Genomic DNA, 17,149 nt, shown 5'->3' on the forward strand with positions numbered 1-17,149 from the left:
ATAAGAAGTCCAATGAGACGATATAAGAAAGCCATTCCAGATATAACACGTCAACAAGTTGAACGCCTGGAGAGAAAACTGCAACCCACAGCTGCTGTCCTCCATGAAGACAATACCAGAGAGACTCCCCTGCCAGCTCAAGTTCATTGGACTGTTCCTCCTGGTCTTCCTAGCACCAGCCACAAAGAACTGGCAAAATTGTTATTTTATTTTTTAAGTTGTATATAGTTTAGTACATACTTTTACAATTTTACTCTTTATCATCATTAAAATGTCCATCATTTCCTTCCAGTTCTCAAAAGATAAAATCCACAACAGAAGAAAGAAAAAATCAGAAATTGGAGACAAAATAAAATACCATTATCTTCCCACAAAGGAGAGTCCACTCAATTTGTCTTGCAATGTTTCATCAATGATACTGTGTTGTTACATTTACTTATCCTGATTAAACGTCTTTGTCTGCAGCACATGACACATTTGTTTTAGGAAATTGATAATGGCGTAACTTACTTTCTGATCTTCCATTTCATATATCAGATCCCAGCATTTTTCTGCGTCCAAACCCACTTTTTTGTCTATTACATTCACCAACTGGATAGATCTCAGATTCTTTAGAGCCGGCCAGCAAAGACAAAGATGTTTCAAAGATTCTCTTTCTTTGTTACAAAGTCTACATAGTTCTGATTTATCTTTTTTGTATTGTTTTAAGGTTGTTCTGTTTTGCAGCACATTTAGTCGAAATCTCATTAACTTACTTCCATCTAAAGTATTAGGAAAATCTCAAATACGCTTGTGTTTGGTTCAAATTGCCCATGGAGTCCTTATTTAGACAGTGAATTTTTGAAGACAGTCTTTTTTTTTAATTTTTCATTGTGTATAGTTTATATATGAAACCTTTACAATCAGCGTACATAAACTTCATCAATCAGCAAAAATATATACTACATCAATAACACAAAGAAAATCAGCATCTCCTCCAGCAGATTTAGAAGAAAAAAGAAAGAAAACTCAACACACTGCCTCGAAACTCAAATTCAAAACATGTGCCTTCTAAAGGTTATCTAAAATTGATTGTCGTAAAAAAACCTGAAACCAAAACCAACATGGCAAATAGGGGCCAATAGAGCAAAGACGATAAGAGAAGAACAGTAGCAAGGGAGCTAGAGAGGAAGAAGATATAATAATTTACCAGAACTCCACTAAGGCGAAAAGTAGTCAGTTTAAGGATTCCTAAAAGAAATAGGGCTATCTGAATATAGATCTAAAGATTTGATAAAGCCTGTCAGTGCCAATCCATCAACAGCATTACCAATAGACAGGCATCTAGCCCATTTATAATCATGTTCCCCTCGAATTCCACATTTGGCAAATTTCTCCAAATAAATCCTTCTTTTAGCTTTTAACTCTGTACATTCAAGGAACAGATGATGACTGGTTTCCACTACCCCTATCTTTTGGCAGAATCTATAAAAAGTGTTCTCATCATCAATCAATGTCCTTCTCTTCATTACTTCTTTGGTTGGGAGAATGTTCCACCTTAATTTAAGGATGTGGGAATGGTAGTGCCGGTTCGGAAATTGTGTTATCATGAAAGAGAGGTTCCCCCTTTTCCTATGCTCATATTTCAAATGAGAGAAGAATGGGTAGCTATGGAATTTCCCAATCGTAGCCATCCAATTGCATTCATATATAAGCCTTTTAACCCTCAATGGATTTCCTACAAGTGTGTCCTTATCAGTGGACAGATCTGGTAGGGTTTGAAGGCAAAAGTCCCTGAAAGTACACAAATATTTATTCCCTCTAAGGCCTCCCTGAGTAAAAAGCATCTTCCCAAGAGCCTCATAAAGGGTTTCGTTCGCAGGGGCTAAAAGGTTACGAAAAAGAGCCGTCATCCGCCACAAAGATCTTGCTTTCAGGGACACAAAGCCTAATTCAAAACGAATTGCAGACATTAAGATGTTATTCTGTAATTTTAAAACCTTTCTCCAGAACACCCCTTCGATGGTTTCCCAATAATTCTGCAATTCCAGAAAATTGAGCTCTATCCCATAGATTTGTTTTGGGACTATTTTCCTTTTATATAACTCCACTGCTGGTTTTAAAGAAAACCGTCAACATTTTCGGTCCAAGTTAGCTATCTGAACTATCAAAGGGAGAGCCTTCTGTTTTAGAAAGGTTTGCAGCCCTAAGTTTGATGGTTGAGCAAATATTGGGAAGCCTAAATAGAGAATTTTATTTGCCCATTCAGTCGGTTGTTCTTCTATATTCCAGCCCAATTATTTTTACTTTCTTTCCTTTTTAGATTGACAGAATATGGGTCTTATTGGGATTTATAGTTAAAACATTAACTTGGCAAATACCAAGAATTTGTCGATCAATCGCTGCAATCCTACCCTTGTCTGATCGAAGAGGAGGAAATCGTCAGCATAAGCCAACCATGATATCCTTAGCTCCCCTAACTTAACACTTACCAGACATGCCTCTTCCAAATATTTATCTGCATCCGCTACATACAGGCTGAAGAGGCAGGGTGCCAAAGAGCAACCCTGCCTTACACCTACAAAAGTGTTAATTAGTCTGGGCAAATTTCCCTCCATAATGAGGCGGACATTTATCCCAGAGTTTTCATACATAGCCATGATTAGTTTTAGCAGGCCCTTGGGGATACCCCAATGGGTAAGTTTTGACCAGAGGTGAGATACAAGAACAGTTGAATGCAGTAGATAAGTGGATGGAAGTGACATAAAGGGTGCTGTCAAATTTTCCCCATTCTGAGTCTTAAAAGGCTCTCAAAATCCACTGATTAAGATTTGTAGCGTGCCCTACTCTAAACCCAGTCTGAAATTGTTTTAGGGTTTGGGACTTTTTCATCCATTCCTTGACATATGTTAGCAGATATGACGCAAAAAATGTTCAATCTGCGTCTATCAATGCTATTGGCCTATAATTCTTCGCAACTTTTCGATCCCCCCTTTAAAAAAGGGGATAATGTGAGCTGTTTGCCAGCTAGATGGAATAGTACTACTTCCTATAATGCTTTTAAAAAGCATTGTGAGTATTTGTGCCCAAGCCTTTGGCATAGCTTTCATTGTGTGATTGGTGAGTCTGTTAGGACCTGCAGCCCGTGATTTCTTTGACATCTTAATTAGTTTGAGTAAACCACAGTATTCTATAATGGGTTCCCATTCTGTCCTTTCCATAGTATTTCCTCCTGCCATTGTTTTGCTAATATCACACTCATTTCCATGTAGCCCAGAGAGGAAGTACACCCATTTAACCTCTGAGATTCCATTGAGTTGGTCTGTGACGCGTGGGATGTCTTGGCGATTAATACGTTCCCAAAAGGACCTAACGTCTCTTTTGACCAAGACTCCAAGCATCAGTTGTGCATTTTTTTGCAGAATAGGCTTTTTTTAGAGAGACACATTTGTTTATATTTTTGCTTGATTCTTTTAATCATAATGGACTTCTCTAAATGGTCTCTTCTGGAATTATGTATCTGTCTGAGCATCTGGAGCATAGAAGATTTTGCTTTAGCAAGGCACACATCATAAGTGTTGTGTTAGGGAGAATTCTCTCTTAAGGCTAATTTCCCAAACCTAGTGAGTCCCCCAGCAGTTGGCTCATTCAAAGGAATTAGATTCCAGAAAACTAGCTAAGGCTGCTGACTTATGGGTTGCCAACAGGGCTACTCACAAGGACTCTGGGGTAACTCAGAAAAAGGATAAGGGGAAACAGCCTAATGACTCCAAAGAGAATTCTAATAATTCCAATCCCAAAGAGGGCCCCAAACAAAACAATAAGGGTAAGCCACAAGGGAAACCGAATCAGGCTAGTGTACCTTCTGGTGCCAAACCAGAAGGAGGTCAGAGCAAGCCACCATTCCAGACAGCATTTGGAAAATGCTATGTTTGTAGCTCGCCTGACCATGTGAAAGGGGATCCCAGATGCAAGGGTAAACCTTCAGGGGTCCACACTGTCTCCTTAGCCTTTGCTCTGGAGGAGGAAGTACAGATGGCCAGTGGAATCTTTCTGTTACTAGCTGATGAACCCATTGGAGTCTCAGCTAGTGTTTCTTTAGTGTCTCTGGGGTTATGGGAACAACAGAATTTAGATGTATATAATTCTATCCCGGATAATACTAAAGAGTATTATAAGGACAGTGTCCAGGTGAATGGTCAGGAGACTCCTGCCATTAGGGACACTGGAGCCAGCATAACTGTTGTGGATAAATCATTTTTTCAGGCAGAGGATGTTGCTAAGGCACCCAAGTTAGCTGGAGGGCCTATGCAGATGCTTCCCCAGTTACCAGTTCTCATCCAGTGTGATGACATGACTGTGAAGATACCTGTCAGCATACAAAGTGAGGTACCAGGAAGGGTTCTGTTGGGAAATGACCTGAAGACTCTTGGAGTAGTGTCACATACCCCAGACCTTCTAGTAGAAGGTTACAGGAGCTCACCAGACCTGCAAGGGATAGAGATGATGAAGAAGGATATCACTCCTACTCCACTGGAGTTACAATTTGCTATCACTGAGCAACAAGACGCAAAGGGGAAACCCAATACTTCTAGGAAACAGCCAGCAGCAAGCACTCCAGTGCTTCCAACAAGGACTTCCCCAACGTTGTCCAAAGTTACACCTGTAACTCCACCTCCAGCTGAGGCTGAGAGGGAGGTACAACCCTGTATGGTTGAGCTAGACTCTGAAGAGGAGCTAGTGGAAGGCCAAGAACTAATTGGAGATCTGGATCCCGTTGACCATCCTGAGCTGCAGTCTTTACTGGCAGAAGGGGGACCCAACAGGGCAGACTTCAGTAAGGGACAGAGAGAATGTCCAGCTCTGGAAGGTCTTCACCAACAGGCAGCTGCTCAGGCTGATGGGCAAGAGCCTGAGAAGTATAGGTTGCACTGGGAAGATGGCCTCTTCTCCAGTGAACCAACTGAGTCTGCACCTGGAGACTACAAGCGGCTTGTAGTACCGCAAGAAAACAGACAACAGTTCTTGCAACTAGCCCGTGAGATTCCTTTGGCTGGTCACTTGAGTTTCAAGAAGACCAAGGAAAGGCCCTCACTCTACTTTTATTGGCCAAAGATGGGGGCTGAGGTAGATAAGTTTTGCAAGAGCTGCCACACCTGCCAAACGTCTGGTAAGGTTGGTTCCAAGAATGTGGCACCTTTAGTGCCTCTCCCAGTAGTGGGAGTCCCATTTGAGAGGGTAGGGATTGACATTGTTGGTCCCCTTGATCCTCCAACCTCCTCAGGCAACAGGTTTATTCTTGTTGTAGTAGACCATGCTACTAGATACCCTGAGGCAATTCCTATGAGGACTGTTACAGCTCAGGCTGTGGCTAAGGCCCTCCTGGGTATTTTTACCAGGGTTGGGTTTCCTAAGGAAGTAATCTCTGACAGGGGGTCACATTTTATGTCCCACTACATGAAAGCCATGTGGAAAACTTGTGGAGTTACTTACAAGTTCTCAACCGCATACCACCCTCAGACAAACAGGTTGGTAGAAAGGTTCAACAGAACCATGAAGAGCATGATAGGTGCTTTGGAAGATCCCCTTTAAGGAAAGTGGGACCTTCTACTGCCATGCCTTCTCTTTGCTTATAGAGAAGTCCCTCAGGAGGGAGTAGGTTATTCTTCCTTTGAACTTCTTTATGGCCATCCCGTCAGAGGTCCATTGTCCCTGATTAAGGAGGGGTTGGAGAGTGCAACCTTCCCCCAAGCCAGTCAGAGTGAATGACTACGTGATAGGTCTCGGGAGGAGAATGTCACACATGATGGCAGAAGCTAGTGATAACCTGAAAGCTGGGCAAGCTTTGGTCAAGCATTGGCGCTGATCAAAAGGCTAGCATGGTTGAGTTCACTCTAGACCAGCTAGTTCTAGTTATGATCCCAACAAGGCAGAGGGCCTTGCAAGATAAATGGATGGGACCCTTTAAGGTTGTGGGTAAACTTGGAGAGGTGAACTATCTGGCGGACTTGGGCAATCCCAAATAGGCTCCCAGAGTCTTCCACACCAACCGACTAAAGGCATATGTCTCCAGGCCTGAAGTAGGAGCCTTGCTTCTAGCTTCAACAGAAGAGGAAGAAGAGAGTGAAGCTCTCCCTGATCTCCTCGGAGGCTTACCCTTGGATGAAAAGATTGAAGGAGTAAATCTCTCTTCAAATCGGACACCTGAGCAACAAGAGGAGTGCAGATCTATGTTAAATCAGTTTGCCTCCCTGTTCTCACTTTCACCAGGCTTGACCCCTTGGGGCCAGCATGATATACTCACTGGCGACTGTCTGCCAGTCAAAAGCAGAGGATTTAGAATGTCAGAAAATGTAAGGACCCACATCAAAGGGGAGGTCAAGAAGATGCTTGATCTTAGGGTAATAGAGTCCTCTACTAGTCCATGGTCTAGCCCAGTTGTGTTAGTACAAAAGGTAGGATCCAAAGAATTGAGATTGTGTGTGGATTATAGAACTCTTAATGCAGTCACCAAGACTGATGCCCACCCTTTGCCAAGGACAGATGAGTTGGTGGCTAGACTTGGTTCAGCCAAGTTCTTCAGCACATTTGACCTTACGTCAGGTCAGGCTATTGGCAAATAACCCTGACAGACCATGCCAAGGAGAAAACTGCATTTTCTACCCCAGTTGGCTTATACCAATTTAAGGTTATGCCTTTTGGACTGAAAAATGCACCTGCAACATTCCAAAGGATGGTAAAATCAGGTTCTGGCTGGGATGGAGGACTTCTGCATGGCATACTTGGATGACATTGCAGTATTCAGCCAATCCTGGGAAGAGCATGTTAACCACGTAGGACATGTTTTGCAGCCTCTTGGACAGGCCAATCTGATCATAAAGGCAAGTCAATGCCAGATTAGTTTGAGTAAGGTGCTCTACCTTGGGCATGAAGTAGGAGGTGGAGAAATAAGGCCTTTGCTCAGTAAGATTGAAGCTGTGCAAAATTGGACAACACCTAACTCAAACCAAGGTGAGAGCCTTCCTAGGCCACACTGGGTATTACAGGAATTTCATAGAGAACTATGGGACCATAGCTTCTCCACTGAATGTAATCTCCTCTCCAAAATTCCCTAAAAAGGTCAAATGGAATGTGGAGTGCAATCGGGCCTTTGAAGACCTGAAGAAAGCTCTTTGCCAAGCACCAGTATTGAGAGCTCCTGACTATCACCAAACTTTCATTGTGCAGACAGATGCTTCTAATGTAGGTATAGGTGCAGTCCTTAGCCAACTGGATGAGAAAGGTAGGGAGCACCCCATTGCTTCATCAGCAGAAAGCTGAAGGACCCTGAGACAAGGTGGGCAACAATTGAAAGATAATGTTTTGCTATTGTGTGGGCACTGAAGAAGTTTATGCCATACTTGTATGGTTCTACTTTTGTCATTCAGACTGACCACCAACCCTTGAGGTGGTTAATGCAAATGAAGGGGGAAAACCCAAAACTACTGAGATGGTCAATCTGCCTTCAAGGCTTTGATTTCACCATTGAGCACAGGTCAGGGTGTCACCACCAAAATGCTGAGGGTCTCTCTAGGATGTATGTCATCGACTAGAGCTATGAGATTCATCCAGGAGTGGTTTAAATCCTCCTGTCCCTTAGTCTGGTGGGGGTGGGGGAGTGTTAGGGAGAATTCTCTGTTAAGGCTAATTTCCCAAACCTAGTGAGTCCCCCAGCAGCTTTGCTGGATTTTTGGGGTTTATTTTTTTCTCCTGCTAAGAGTGAGACTCTTTTTCTCCCACTCCTAGTCATGATTTGAGATATCCTTTGACTTTGTAATGTGTTTTATGGGCTATGGGGTCGTTTACTCCATAGGGTTTCATGTATTTTTGGTAAGTGTGTTACACAGCACCCTCAGTGCAGTAACACAGGGATGTCATAGTGACCCCCAAACATAGACTCCATACCCTGGGACTGACTCCTGTATCCCAGGGCATGTAAAGTCACCATTGACTTTACTAGTCTTAAATTGTGAACAGAACCAGTACACACCATCATATTGTGGAAATACTGGTAGGGGTAATTAGATTGCCCCTGGGTCTGTTTTTCGAGGGGGCACTGTGCAGTCCTCCCTCGTCAAGTTTCTGGCTGGTGGCAGTGGTTACCACGCGAAATATTCCACCGGAGTATTTCCTATGGGATTTTCCCATTCATTTTAAACGCACCACTTTTTTTGGTACAATGTTAAAGATACTGCCTGGTTATTTATTTAATATTTATTCCCCGGTTGGGTCTTTTTGCCAGGACTCGGTTTTAAAATGGCGTTTGTGTTCGCCTCTGTAACTCCAACCCAAGTCGAGCCCTTTGTTCCACTTTTTGGCGGGCTTGTGCACAGAAGCCTCCAAAAGTGGTGCCACTCTGTCTGGGTCTACAGGATGTGTGGGAGGGGGGTTTAGGCACCATGGACTGGGTTGCCTCGGCAACTCAAGTCGCACTCTTGTATGATTGGCCCAGTGGTAAGCCGCCCGGCTCACCACTTAGCATGTTTGAGTGACAGCTAGGACTGATGAATGGGGGTTTTCTGCATAAAAGCAGGGCTTTGGGAACTGGAACTTCAGAGGTCGCCACAGGAGCAAAGAATCCGAAGAGGGAGAAGCTGAGCCGACCTGCAACGACATCCCCGGTGGAGCCCTGCTGAACCGTCTCACCACTTCCCAACGACAGAGAAGATCTTCATCCCGGAGAGTCTTATTCCTCTGAACTGGTGGGGATAACCAGTTTGCCCTGTTTTCGCCTTACTGGATCGTCTCGTGGTCGAATAGCCCGTGCCAAGCACCCCGGCGGCCGGATAGCCACGCTTCACCACTACTGCGAATAAAAGGGTAGTACCTTTTAACCAGGAAACTCCGCGGCTGGTTTCTTCCCTGGCAGTGCAACGACCTCCAGCTTTCCTCCACGTCGAGATCTTCTCTTCCCCTGTACGAAGCACTGACTTGCACCCGCTGCCAGGAACAACTGCCCCCGCTGGAGCTTTCTCACCATTTCAGGCGCTGTGTCCCGCCTGGTCTCCCTTGCAACAGACTGTTCAAGGTGTCCCGTAAATCCTTGACTCTCCTGGGGTGACTTGGGACCTGCTAACAAACTTTTTCTGAACTGACCCAAACCTTTTTGAACTATTTTCAAAGACTTTTTAAAGTACCATTCAACTGTGTGATCTTGGACACATTCCTCCTTGCTCTCTCCAAGAGTGGGCCTGGCCTATGAACTTTCTTGCTCTAACAGTAGACTCGGCTTTTTTCTGACTTGCTGTGGTTCCTTTAAAAAGTGTTGGTATTGTCGATTTTACAACTGTGTTTTTAAATAAATAATTATATACTTTTATACCCAAGCTCTGGTCAGTGTTTGCTTTTGCTACTGTATCTCTGTGCCTATTTTGTATACTCTATATACTGTCTAACTCTTCTTGAGAGAAGTCTGGCTGCTCAACCACAGCTACCAGGTAAATCTGGGTGGTACAGACTGCTACCAATTGAGTTTACTGCCAACACCTGTAGTCCTAAGCCTTTTGCAGTGGTCCCTAAGGGAACTGCACAGGTTTCTGCCTAACAATACGTGTGCATATGTTTTTTTTTAGACCCCCCCTTTTTAACTTAGTTTGGGCACTTCCATATAGATCGCTCAGAAAATTATCGAATTCCGGTGCTTTAAACACTTGCTTTTTCCAAAGGTAAGAAGTACTGTCCAGAGTATCTGATATTCCTCCGTTGAGTGTTTCTATATTAGATGGAGTCCATCTAACCCCTCTGCCTTGCCCTAACATTTTCAAATTCGTTCCATCACCTTTAAGTATCCTATTAACATGGAAGACAAAGTCCAATTTAAGGGTACTTTGTTCACTCTATAATTTGGGTTTTACCATAATACCAAGTGTCAGTTTAGCGAAGCCTTCATCAACAAAAATATAGTCAATCGTGGATGTACTTGGATCCCTCTGCCACTTTGGAGGGTTAGTCAGAGTCAGATCTAAAATACCATTGAGGCAAATCAGCCCCACAGATTCGAGAGAAAGCCACCACGATCTGCCCCAGTAGGATTTCTTGCTCAGATCGAGTTCTTCTAACATTTCTTCCCCTAGGTCTCTATAGTCGACATCAGGAGTGAAATGACAGTCTGAATTCAGATTTCCTGCAAGAATCACTTTACCGTATTTAGTCGTGGCTCTCCAATCTGATATAGTTTCTACAATCGTTTCTAGAAATTCCTCGAGTGGTGCAGGACCTAAATGCAATAGACATTAATTAATTAGATCTCTAGCCGACCATCCCCTGATGTCCCTTTAACCGCCAATATCCCAACTGGAAGCCTGCCCATCACCGTTGTTAAGAGGCCCAAAGTGGTCTTAAGGGCAATGATGAGGCCTGCTGATGGCCTGCCTCCCTTACATGGCTTTGGAAGCTGTAAGACTATTTCATAGCTATATACATATGGTTCGACCAGGAGCCATGTTTCCTGCAGGAAAATACAGTTGTTATCCTTAAGTGTACTTGCTACTTCGATGTTTGTGAAAAGATGCTGGTTGCCCCTGGTGTTCCAAGAGATACACTTTTAATTGACAGTTGCAGGATAAGCATTTCTCACGCTATCCTCAGTTCAACAGTTTCAGACAGTCTTTTGCTTGTTATATCAGCCCAATCTTTTGCTAAGATGTTCCTTTTTATTAGCAGCGCATTTTTACACGTTTATTTTTCTAACCCCATTTCAACAAGTGAAGATTCAGATTTTAACTTCCAGCTCTTAATGGCAGCATCATCTTCGCCATTCATGCTGCTTGATAGCACTATGAGCTGTAGCGGGGAAGGATTTATTATAGATTTCTTGAATAATGCGATGCTATTCCATTGGGTTATCGCATATTCTGAATTAAGGCCTAATTCATGAAGTATAATAGCGACAGGTATGGCTTAAGGTAACTGTAAAATCTTTTTCCAAAAATGTCCTTCGAGACCATCCCATGTCTCTTTCTGTATTCCCGGGCAAGCTTAGGTCTTACTTTCTGTTTATAGAAATTCAGGATCAGCGTCAGGGAAAATGTTCCGAATCTCTTGTCCATGGCCCTTCCTTGCGCAGTCAACGGTCTTGTTTTTTTCCATAGCGTTTCTATCGATGGACTTTCACTCTTGAGTGTGTTAATTTGGGCTCCAAGATATTTAATTTCTTTGACCGCATTTAGTTTCAAATTATCTAGCCACCATGTATTTTTCAGATGTTTTTGGTAAGACCTCTCTCCATATACCATGATGACTGTTTTCTCTGGATTTATCTTGAGTTTATTTCTTTCAATATAGGCTTGAAGTAGTAGGAGCTTTCTTTGCAGACCGATTTTAGTCATTGCGAGTAGAATTATATCATCTGCCTAAAGGAGCCATCCTACCTCTCCTACGATTTTCGCTAGTTAGCTCGACTTTAACATCATGAACATAGAAGTTAAAGAGGGTTGCTTCCAACGGGCAGCCCTGCTTCAAACTCTTTGTTGTTCTGATTTTTTTGGACGGATCGCCTTGTCTGTCCAATCTCACTTGTAAGATTGTGTTTGTGTACCTGGATGGCTTCCAGTAGGTCTTTGCATCCCTTATCTTTCTGTTTTTTGCACAGCAAGGTGTGATCGATACTATCAAAAGCCTGTCTTAAATCAACACTCGCAAGATATACTTTTTCTTTGTTTTTCATGGCTCGTTGTTTCATCAGATTTAGGAGTTGCAGGTTTACATTACATCCTACATCACTCACAAATCCGGTTTGATGAATATCAATGGAGGCTGAGTCTTTGATCCATTCCTGAAGTCTTTTCAAAATTACCATAGCGAAAAGCTTCCCTATCACGTCTAGAAACACGCTAGGTCTGTAATTACTAGCCTAGTGCCTGTCCCCTTGCTTAAAAATGGGAATTATTATTGCGTTCTTCCATGATTGAAAGATAATTTTTTTCTTCAAATATTCTTGCAAAAAGAATTTCGCAGTAAGAGGCCCAGTTTTCTGGCGCTTCCTTTATGATGGCGTTAGATAACCCGTCTGGGTGAGATGCCCTCGAGGAACTAGACCTCTTTATTAATCTCCAAGTTTCCTCTTTATCAGCAGCGAGACACCATCCCTGTTTGCCACTCAGTTCGGTTTTATTCACGCTCATCTGTGTTATTTCATTCACGTTTCCAAGTAACTGTTCAAAATGATTTGTCCATCTCTCTTTTGATATTGGATTATCCAAAGTGATCGATTCACCCTTTTCCTTACATAATTGCCAGAAATATCGACTACTTACAGATGACAGCGATCTTAAAAAAATGTCTGCATCATTTTGCAGTATGCGTGCCTTTTCGTTTTTTAGCCAATTTCTCTATTTTTGCAATCTTTTCTTCGTATGGTCTTTACTATTTATTGGGTGTATTTATTTTAGTATCCTAATGTTTTTTCTTAGTTGTTTTTTTTGTTATATACATGCGCATGTATGAACTTCGGTTTCAGTAGTCCTTTATTGATTTACCTATATGCTGTTAAGAGTTTGTTCGTATTCCACTTCCTCTTTATTGATGTTGAAAGAGGATCTTAATTTGTTGATTAAATTCATTGTATCTTTTGGATAGATAGGAATTCTAATCCTCCTTCTACTTCTATTTTATGGTGCCAACCAGGCCTATGTTTTGATACTGTTCCTCTTAAGGTTACAATTATCGGGTCATGATCACTATAATCTGATTTCTCGACCTTCAGTCTCATCACAGTTGGTAATGTTTCCTGATACAAAACAATTGTTGCTTGCATTTTGCCATTCATCCAGGTAGCGGCTGCCGGGATATCCCCTTTCGGTGTTACCATTTAGCATGTGAACACCTCTTCACTTCATCTCCTCTAGCCATCCTCTTCCTCTTTTGTCCTTCATTGATTTTGGTTGTTTCTGTTTTTGTTTCCACTTTGATTTTCTATAAGACAATTTGAGTTTAAATCTCCACAAATGAAAAAACACGCTTTGGGATCAATGCACCATCTATTATGACTGTTTCCAGAAATAATAATCCCTCTTTTGCGTCTGGATTCCAGTACAGATTCATTATGTTTAAAACAATTCCTGGGATTTCCTATTGATTGAGCTGGATCCTCATTATTTGAATGTATGGATTTGGATTCTTTATTTGGGTAATTTGAACATTTCTGCTATTTTTTATCAGAAGCATTAGACCGGATGATGGTCTACCTTTGAATCCACCACTAGCTGGATTCAGGAAAATAGTATGACCGTCCAGGTGCAGTTTTTTATTCAGCCAAGTTTCCTGTAAACAAGATATATCCGCCTCTGATATTTTGGATATAGGTCATTAAAGAAATGACTGGAACCTTGTGTGTTCCAAGTACCTATTTTCCAAACACCACCGTGCTCACCTTCTGGCTCTATCCTTGTCGTTTCAGGTCAGGCGCTGCTGCAAGCTAGTTGCAAGAATTGTCATTCTTTTGCATAATTTCAACCTCGTATAGTCTAGATGCTATCTTTGGAATCTCAAAACGATTTTTGCATTGTACATTTTTTTTTTTGTAAACACATTTTTGATCTTTTTTGTGGTTGTTGATGCCCATCAAGGTCCTGGTTCATCTTTGGGGATTGCTTCTCAGAATCTATTGTTTCCTTTATACAGATGTTTCCACTTTGTTTTCAACACTCTGAAGGGTTCTTTTGGGTTATATTTCTCCCTTTTGTTAAGTGGAAGATGTTCTCATGCACCTCATTGTGATTCATCATTTCAATTTCAGTCACTTCAAATCCAAGAGATCCCAGGTCAAACCTTGCTTCCATGATTGTTGCCAGCACGATCGGAGAGCCTAAATCCGGGATGATCTTGTCCGTAGCCTTCTCATCAGGAAAGGTTACAGTTATGTCTTTCGATGAGATTACTTGAAGTCTAGGTATGTGATACAGTAAGGCCATCAGATTGGAGCGATTTAAAATCAGGCCATTATTAGATTTTTGGGTTTGTTCTATAAGAAGGCGCTCTGTCTTCAGTCTCCCACTTTTTTTTGGCATTACTTCTTTGTGATGTATTTTTTTGCCATTTTTTGTTAGTGTTTTGTTGTTGTTCTTTTGTTGTATTAATATAGTTTCTTGAACGCAATTTGATGGATTGATCAATCAACTGATGTAGCAGAGCAGGCGCTTCCTCTCGTTTTGATATTTTTGGATCGACACAGCTGAGATTCTTTCATCTGTCATTTAAGGCAAGGAATGGAGGCGATTTTGGGATCAATTGTATTTCTTTCGATATCTCAGGTTCGCTTCCTTTTTCAGGGCTGATTGATACTGTCCGTTTAGGTGAGGTCCAAGTATCTGAGTTTTCATCTTCATATATTGAGAGATCCAATAGATCTATTTGACTTTGATCTAAGGCATCCTGGCCAAGAGGCACAGTATTGGTCAGGGAAACATCAGGCCCTTTTATTTGAAGGTTAGTTTTTGGTTGTTGCATTCTGGCCACACTTGGTTGCATTTTAGCCTGTTTAGGTTCTATATTGGCTGCAGACGCAATTATTTGTAAAAATGTTCTGGAGTCACACGTTCTGAGTTTTGTTATTTTTTTCAAATTGTTCGTTTTCTTGGGGATTTTTTCTGTGAGAACCGCTCTACCCTTCTCACCCACTTTTTGACCATTCTTAAACATGGAAAAAGGGTTTACGTGTGTGGCATTGGAAACTGTAACGCTCACCTGATTCCCACGGAGGCGCTGATCCCGGCTGGGCTGCTATCGTTTCTTCAATTGAGAAGCGTAGAGCTCGGACGACTCTCAGGACTGGGCTTCCTCTTATCGGATGTCAGACTTGCAGGGTACGTTTTCTGCAGGTGGAAGAAAAAGGGTTAATCACCGTTTGATGGGATTCCTTCTCCCACCAATCGCCAGTTTCTCCCACAGCCTAGCTTTCTACTTGTCTCGATGAGCTCTCACCTTAGGCGTATAAATGCTGAGCTCTCCATCCTGCGTCTGGTGCAGGGGTGCGTGGATTCCAGTTACGTCACTGGGTGAGTTCAGTGTTGAGGCTCAAGTCTTTTGCGGCCTTAGTTGTGGCACTGGTGCTGGGATGCCGAAGAGCGATGCCGCCGTTACTGCACGAGCGGATGCCTGTAAGTATACTGTAGTCTTTAGGCTTTAAAAGATGGGCACCTCAATGATGTCCCTTTTCCTTTGTTTCAGGCCTCGGGATGCTGTGGGCGTAGTTTTCCGTTGCCGCTGCACGTGCCGATGCACGTAAGTATAATGTTCGTTGGCCGCTTTTAATGGCACCTCTAATAATGTCCTTTTTCTAGTTTTCAGGTGCCGGGATGTTGAGGTTGATGCGACCGCTACTGCGCGTGCAAAAACTGGTAAGTTAAGATGAATGCGACTGCCTTCACCCAAACCCCTTTTTAATTATGTCCTTTGCCTTTCAGGTGCAGAGAAGCTGGTGAAGAGAAGGCCGCGGTTAACTCCGTTGCAATCACGGATGGATCGAGTTGCACTTTTCTAACCTTATGTTTATTCTTTGCAGGTTTTGCCGGTGACTGGATTCCGGGATCTGGTAAGTATTGTTCTGTGTCTTTCTTCATCCACAGGTTGCTGCGCGGAAGCTGAAGATGACTCTGGACCTGGAATGCAGGAGCCGACTCGGTGAGCGTCCTGCTGCTGCAGAAGCACGTGTTTTCCATCGGGCGTGGTTTAAATAGCAGAGAAGTGCTTCCAGTGTGTGTTCTTCCACCGGTTCACATATGTGGATTTACTCTGGCCCACTACTTTTTAAATCCCTTCAAGGAAAGCTTTTTTTTTTATCAGCGTTTGCATCTTGTAGTGCATCAATTAGTGATTGCAAGATGATGTGTTCCAACACCCTTTCTCTGCCCTTTTTTTCTCTCATAGCTTCGATAAAATTTGAGACATGGATCAATTTTGAATTCATTAAGGCCATTAAATTAGAGAGATCCTTGTAGTTGTTGCTTAAGGTTTCATAAAGCTTTAAATATGGGGCAAGTGTAATTGTCACACCCGAAATTATCGAAGTATGGTTTGCTTTATCAGTTTCAAGGCTATCGTCATGATTTTGTTGATCTCTTGGAAAACGTGGTTCGATTTCTCTTTTCTCTTCTTGGGCATCTACTTTCGTAGGTGTTATCGCACCTCTACAAGCTTTCTGCGGATGATGAATCTGAGTTGCACACTCTTTGACGTACTTGCCAATTATGACTATTTATCTGTGTGTGTTTTCTGTTCTGGGGGTAAATTTGCACTCTCGACTCCGTTCTGGGTCTAGATCTTATAGGCCACTTGATATGGCCGGAATCCGAGCAGAGTTGCTCATAATCCATTTGTGTGGACGTTTCCTTCTGCTCAGAATTTATGTCAATATCTCATGGATGTTTTTCAAAACTCTGGTCATTTGGTGGTAAAGGTGCCAAAGCTTCTTTATTTGTGCAATTATTCATTTGTAGGCCAAGATTATGTTTATTTATCTTACATTGCCGTTCCTGATCTTCCTTTTGATTATCAGTCGGAGTTTGATTTTGCAGTGTATCTAAACATTCAACATCTTGTGTTGTATCTACAGTTTTCTGAGGCATTGCAGAATTTTCCGTCAGCTGACCAGGTGCCTCTTTTTCTGCCCATTTTAAGTCATGGGGCACGCCCACATGCTCCAATATCTCTGCTGACTCTGATGGCACAGGGAGAGGAAACTTGCTTTCCTCATCACAGGCTATGGCACTGATGGATCAATAGTTTCTTCCCCAATGTTTGAAACAGATTTTAACCCTTTAAGTGTCATGGGTTTTTCCCCCAGTGCCAAGGCCTTTATTGGTGATTTCGGTATGCCGCCATTCAATGCCTTGTAACTTTTTTGTTACATTAGATATCTCGGCCAATTGTGGCTCCTTTTTTCCCACGGGTAGGCGGTTGTAATGCCACCTAGGAAGCTTAGGTTTCTGTAGGGGGGTGAGAGAAAATAACCAAAAAGAGCGAAAAATGTGTGTCTTTTCAAAAAATTGCAATAAAATGATGTACAAAGAAGCCTATGTTTTTTTTTTCCTTGTAAGAGCTAGGAACAAATGGTTTGCTGTGCTGAATTCCCCAATTCCATGGCTTTCAAGAACAGCTTGAGTGGAAACGAAAAGAAAAATATTTTGATGTGGTT

The 17,149-nt window shown here is 42.4% G+C and overlaps 1 protein-coding gene across 1 annotated transcript in view; it reads left to right on the forward strand.

The window, feature by feature from the left end:
- Positions 1 to 17,149, forward strand: part of HSPH1 (heat shock protein family H (Hsp110) member 1) — a 2,244,846-nt gene that overhangs the window by 1,141,143 nt on the left and 1,086,554 nt on the right. The window lies entirely within an intron of this gene.

This window comes from Ambystoma mexicanum, chromosome 7q (assembly GCF_040938575.1).
Source record: "Ambystoma mexicanum isolate Mex_15411 chromosome 7q, UKY_AmexF1_1, whole genome shotgun sequence".
In the NCBI taxonomy this organism is placed as follows: domain Eukaryota; kingdom Metazoa; phylum Chordata; class Amphibia; order Caudata; family Ambystomatidae; genus Ambystoma; species Ambystoma mexicanum.